This window comes from Sciurus vulgaris (genome assembly GCF_902686455.1).
Source record: "Sciurus vulgaris genome assembly, chromosome: 1".
Classification (NCBI taxonomy): Eukaryota; Metazoa; Chordata; class Mammalia; order Rodentia; family Sciuridae; genus Sciurus; species Sciurus vulgaris.
Window position 1 is genome coordinate 82995788 of NC_136461.1, and position 6664 is coordinate 83002451.

The 6664-nt window shown below is 41.4% G+C and overlaps 1 long non-coding RNA gene across 1 annotated transcript; it reads left to right on the forward strand.

Moving 5' to 3' along the window:
* Positions 1–2537: 2537 nt before the first annotated feature.
* LOC306656785 lies at positions 2538–6325 on the forward strand. Its single transcript, XR_013762641.1, has 3 exons — positions 2538–2713; positions 5095–5259; positions 5991–6325. It is a non-coding gene; the product is annotated as an uncharacterized lncRNA (long non-coding RNA).
* The last annotated feature ends 339 nt before the right edge of the window (positions 6326–6664 follow it).

Below are 6664 nucleotides of genomic sequence, written 5' to 3' on the forward strand. Positions count from 1 at the left end.
ACACATAATATTACCTTCATCCAGCAATTATCATTGGAAGTTCGCCTTTTGTTTTCTTCCAATCATTTCCCCTATGGGAAAACACATCTTTGAAACTGATTTTTGTATGATTTTATTTTAAAGGAAAAAAGTAGAGTATGACCAGGGATTATGCTTTGCAAGTTGAAGCACCTGAAAAGAGAAACACATGCATAATAAAAATGTTGTGCTCTATTGACTATGTTGCCCTGAAAGTTCACTAGTGTGAGGTACTATAGGTATTTGGCCAGGTGGACCTAAGGTTAAAGAGGAAGTGTAAAATCAGCAAAACATGGGCTCTGTGCATACTGTGGAAATGTGCCTACTAAATCTTATTCAGTATGTGTCAGGCTCCTTACATTTCGGTTTTCCCAGAAGATGACTTTGGGATGAAATATTGGAGCTCTTTCAACTGGAACAAAACATTCTCTATTTGTTATACCAATAATGCTTTAACTTCTTGCATTTTACTAGTGTTCTCCACCTGAATTCTCCCTATCCGCCTAAAAAAGCAAAACCCAGCAATAATTCAAACCCTCTGAGGAACATTATGAAAAACATGTGCAGCAGAATGTCTGCATGCTATGATAGGCACCGGGGACGAAATCCTGAGTTTTATTCCCTGAGCTCTCTCGGCTCCTCTGGCACGAGTCGGGTGGTTGACTCTGCCTTTCCCATGCTTCAGTGTTTCCAATCAAGGGGAGGCAAGGGCATGATATATCTGGCAGGTGCTTTTATGAAGGCATTATGGGAATGTAGAGGATAATGGAAGAAGGCTGCTTAACGCTTGTGTCCTATTTCAGGTTGGGCTCAAGTTCTAAGAGTCTCAATATAAACGATGACTTAGAGGCAGTGATTTGAGATGTTTTTATACGCTTCAAAATTTGACTTGGAATTTTCCATAAATGACAAACATTTGTATCTATTCATCAGTCTTGAAAACTTCCTTAAAGGTGTCATTGTATATGTTGATTTTTTTTTTCTTTTGTCCTTCAAATTTTAGTTTCCTCCACGTTTGTCCTGTTTTCTCACCCTGCTCTCCAAGGACTGTCTGTCCTCAGTTACTTTGGAGTGGTGTATAAAGAGGGAAAGGTAATACAGGCAGCCAGAGGAACCTGCCCGCAGGGAGCGTGGAGACCATAGTGATTGCTCTTCCATCCAAAGGAGGAGTAAAAGAGGAGGAAGAGGGTGGGGAACAGGGAACAAAGGCATCCAAGAAACCTGCAGGTGGGTGTCAGAAGTATCTCTTTGACCTGGGGATAACTGGCAGAGAATGACAAGGACAGTTGAGTGCTTTGTTCTAAGAGTTTGCTTAATTGAAATGATGAGGGTACAGTTGGAAAAAAGGGTGGAAAAACCAATCTGCAGTCTCTTCATGGCAAATAAAGATCCTATTAGGAAATGTATTTAAGCCTGGGATCAAGGAATTGGAACAAAGAAAGGTCTTGAATCCAGTGTTTACTGCATCAGTGTATTGTAATCTTTGGCACTAAAAGGGCTCTGGAGAGGATATGCATACAAAACGAACAACTGTGTCATTTTCTAAGGTAGTGGAAGACGTTACAAGAAACTGCTACACTCAGAGAGGTCCTAAGGAACTTAGTTGGAACCTGTCTCAAAAAAAAAAAAAAAAAAAGCTGGGTATGTGGCTTAGTGGTTAAGCCACCCTGTGTTCAATCCCTGGTACCAAAAAAATAAAAAAAAGAGAAAGAGCTGGGCAGAGTGGCATGTACCTGTAATCCCAGAGGCTTGGGTGGCTGAGGTAGGAAGATCACAGGTTTGAAGCCAGCTTCAGCAATTTAGTGAAGCTGTAAGCAACCTAGTGAGACCCTGTCTCAAAATAAAAACAAAAAAAGGGGGCTGGGGATGTGGCTCAATGGTTGAAGCTCATCAAATAACAACATACCTCAGGTGATCCATCTAAATTTAGAATATGAAAAGCAACATTTTCTTAGCACTCCATTATTGTTTTCCTTGAAGTTTTTCACAATTTCATATTAAAATTTGTTTTGCATTCGTATCTTTTCTGTCTGCAGAATTTTTTAAAGGATTACTGTTCCTTGTTGGTTATATAATGAACTGAACTATTATGTCTAGCATAATGGACACCTATTGTTTGGGAGACCAAAGCACCCTTTCCTCCATTTTCTTCATTAGGGGACAGCATGGCTCTTGTGATAGAGACTGTTTGTATCCAACAAAACCTGCTTGCTCTTCTTCACAAGAACTTACCCAAATAAGCAGATCATTTTAAACTTTAGAGATTTGGGGTAAGTCAATTGCAGTACTTGCTCGTACCCACTCTTGAACGCCCTTTGTTTTGGGACTGCTCGTCTCTATTCATGTGGATTCAGCAGGCATTGCCTGTTCTTAGAGCCCACAGTTCACCCCTTCCCACATATATTGGTTGATTCAGTGGTGGCCAGCTGACCCAGTCAAGCCAACCGAAGTCAGGATTTTAAAACTCAAACAAAAAAAGCAGTCAGGTTCTCTCCAGTAGTGAAGATGTAAGATGTTAACCTCCAGAGCAGCTGCAGAACTGGAATTGGAACCAAGAAAGATCTTGAATCCAGCATTTACTGCATCAGTGTTCGGTAATCTTTGGCACTAAATCGTTTCACTAGAAGTGAAAGAAAATAAGAAGAGAAAGAGGCTGGAGGAAGCTTGGAAGAAAGAGAGAGATCAATTACCTTTTGTGAGTCTCTGAATGTCTTGACCTTTTGTCCTACTTATTTCCCTGCCTTCTTGTGGTTTAGATGTGATAGTCCCTAATATTCATACATCACCATCTGTTGCCTAAGATAGTTTTGATAAGTTTCTGCAACTTGTAGAAACCAAAGACATGTCATAGATTACTTATTAAATTGTAATGTGATATTGAAATCCATCATAATACATACCAGGTAATGAATCTCCAAAGAGTACTTCAACATCTAAAATGATAGTCAAAGAAATACTGAAGCAAGAACATAAAAACAGCAGGTGTTGATGTCTAAAACTTATAATCTAATTTGGGAAATTGGTACCAAGAAGAATCTGCATGGAAATTATTAGCTATTTCTGGGGTAGGGAGAAAGAGCCTGAGAGAGTCACTGGGAAATGATTGGGAGGAAGCCTGGCTTGATTGAGACATTTCCTTATCTCCCATGGGAGATACTAATCAGATAATAAATTCCAAACAATGGGAAAATGACTAATTAAATCAAATTGGAAAAAGGTTAAAAGTCTATAAAAATTTATTTTTAAATGAGTTAGCCAATAGACAACAATTTGTAGGGCCACATCCAGGGCGACTTAACTGTCAAAGATCCAGATTTCCCTTCTACCATTCTTTGCTACGTTCAGGAATACTGAGCTACTCAGTTACCTTGTCCGAGACCCAGTTTGCCTGCTCAGCCTACTTCCTTTGCTTGGAGATGCTATCTACCCACGGCAGCTGCTGAAGAAATAGGCCTAAAGGAAAAGACCCACCTCACAGTTCACCACTTGAGCCTCAGATGATTGGGCCAGAGGTGATCACCTGACCAAAGCTGAACCAATCACATCACTTTTCCATGTATAGTTAAACTTCAGTTATGCTGCGTGGAAGTTTTTAAGGTCTATGGAATTAGGGTTGTTTCCAAATAGCCCAACTCCAAATTATTGGGATGTACCAAGAGAGGAAGCTATTTACCAGAAAGAGAATGGTTGAAATGGAGATGAGAGGTTGCGAGCCCCTGGTTCTTGGCTTTGTGGCCTGAGGTTCCTTTCCTTACTATCCCCTTCAATACCAATAAGAAGCTCTTTTTACTTGAGCGTCTCTTAAGAGTTGTCTGTCTCAAAACTATAAAAGGGCTGAGGATGTGACTCAGTGGTTGTATCAAACAGTTCTTGATTCCTGAGCATGCCTATTTCCTGCTTGCTTTAACTCTGCATGTTCTCTTCCAAGTTCATCTCTGAAAGCCCAGTTCAACAGTCATTCCCCTTCTGTGAAGGGTTTTCAGCAGCAGATTGAAGAGTGGATAGGTGATAGTAAGGAAGCAGGGGGACTTTGGGATCTGGGACAGCAAAAGGAGCCAAGCAACTGAGAAGGGTGTGCGTGAGAACAGGCAGTGAGAACAAGGATCAAAGTAGAGGTTTGCCTGTATTGAAGAATAGAGGGAAGCACCTTCAAGAATTTCTGCTGGACAGATATGTGTGATGTTGGTGCCATTTTGTCTCAAGGCAGAGGGCTCACCATATGTTGGATACCACAGTGAAGGCACACCGTAATTTCTCCCAGTCAAGGAAAAGCTGTAGCTATTCCTAGGTATCAGTAATAACCCATTTCTGTAGCTCTGCAAGGTTCAGCTCAGGACAGAGGACCACCCAGATGTACCTCAAATGTTACTTCTAGAATTCAAATAAATCACATTTGCAGACACTATAGTGCTTCCCATCAGGGGTGAGAAGGGTATGTGCAAAATAGTGTAAGTTCTGAGGGGCGGGGAGAAACAGCTCCCCATATTGCCGAGGAGGGCTGTAATGAAGACGGTCTTCCTGCTGAGAAGCACCAGAACGTGTTTATTGATTGGAGGTGAATGCAGTGAATGTCAAGTTGGGGAGTTTTGCAGTTTAATCCGACATCTGTCATTCCTGGAAGAATGAACAGTTCAAAGTAAAACCTCATCCATATTGATGTGTAAGAAGAACTCTGGGTGAGGAAAAGTGGGGCCCATGAGATCAGGACTGGGAGAGCTCAGAAAGAGCAAAGGTCTTCCCAGGAGCTGCTCCTAACACACCAATCAAGCAAATCGCCTTGTTGAAAGAATTAAGAAAATCATATACTGGAAACAGTTAATGTAATGTTTGGCTTGAAAATGGAGGCAGAAAAAAATATTAGCTCTTTTTTCCTTTCAAATCAGGAATAGTGGAAGAAGGTTTGAAAGCAGACTTCTCACTGTTAGAGAAGAAAACCAGGTGGAAAAATACTGATGTGTTGTTCTGGTGCGCAGAGAAGTTGGATTTTCCATTTTAGGGAGAGTTTCTTTTCTTTTCTTTTTTTTAGGGAGGGAGCGAAGACGGAATGGTGACATTCTTTTTCTTTTAATCCCTCAGCTTTAAAGGCAGGGGCAGGGGAGAAAATACCCAGACCCAAGCTCCCTGATCTCTCTGCACCCCTATAATTTTTTGGCAATGTCCCTAATCGGCCCAGCAGCCTGAATCCACATGCCCCAGTGTCCAGGCTCTGTAAAGTGCAGCTGGTCTCGGGTCCTGTCTCAGGTAAGTAATGGGCACTTTGGGCTGCAATTTCTATTCCTGAATAGGCCTCCTATCTCAGAGTCATGCTTCAACAAACACTCAATTAAAAGGAAAAAACCTCTGGGTGATGGAAGGCACCCTATTACTGAGAAGCAGGGGGTGTTTACTGAAGAAAGCCACTTCTCCCTAGTTACTAGTAGCGGAGTGAAGATTTATGAGCCAGTTTGTCCCACTGCGATCAAACCTGAAATGTGAGGTTTAAACTGGTGCATTTTTTTAAATCAACAAAACAAACTAGGCCATGAGAGTTGCTTAGAATTAGGAATTAGGCAAAGCAGTGGACTGTTAAGGCCAGGGCTAAGAGGAAGCGAGGCCTCGAGTGGCTCTGTTAGCACAATGCACTAATTTTAGCCTCAGACATCTACAGATGGGCAGTCAACATTATTTTTTATTAAATGCTCCCTCATAGCTCATGCCCATGATCTAAGAGAAATACATTTTCTCTGCAGAATACAGAGGTAATCAGAATTTATTCACGTGGGCTGACTCAGAGAGTTTTGACATCAAAGGGCAATCCTGTCTGATTGATACCACTCAAATGGCAATATTGTTTGAAGAAATGTAGTTAGAGATGGCAATTTAAAGGCTGCAAAAAGTTAGAGGCAAAGTGAGTGTAACATTCCGTACTGATTTCTGATGCATGATTCTACATGGTACTGAATTGCCAGTAACTTGTCAATTTGGTTTCCCAGAGATTCACTGTCTGAAAGGAGAAGGAATGGGACATGGTTTTCAGCTGCATGAAAAACACCTCAGCAAACTAATTTTTTTCTTTGGATTACTCCTTGTGGGAAGTGACAAATTTGGTATCCAAGACTCTGGAATGTTAATAAACCACAGTCATTTCCCCCAACCGTGCTACTTTGAAAAACATTAAAAAAACAGGATTTTGTGAATAGAGACTTTAAAGTAGCTCTCTGTCCTTGGTGCCAAAGAGGACTCCGCAGGCAGAAAGTCACCTGCATGTTCCCTGCTTGTTTTTGAGTAAGATACTGCTCTCCACTATTCCTGTCCAAGAAATTTGGAATTGCCTGTGGTCTGCTTTCAAGGAAAGCCTTGGGGGTTAAGAAATTCCAATAATGGAGGAAGGAGGGAATTGAAATTACATGCAGTCAGGTTAAAATTCTCTACATGTTTTCTCATTGATCCCAAACTGAACAAGATAATGCATGATAACAAAGGCACAACTGTGACCCTGCCAAAAATTAAGGGCACAGACACCACAGTGTTAAAGCAAGCAGGTCACGTGGTGGTGGTGTTTCAGGGGATGCACAGTTCCTGTGGGTGGGGACTAAGGAGGAAGAACTACAGAGGAGTCAAAGCAGTAGCACTCATTGTACAAGAGGCATAGAAGTTGGAGGTGAAA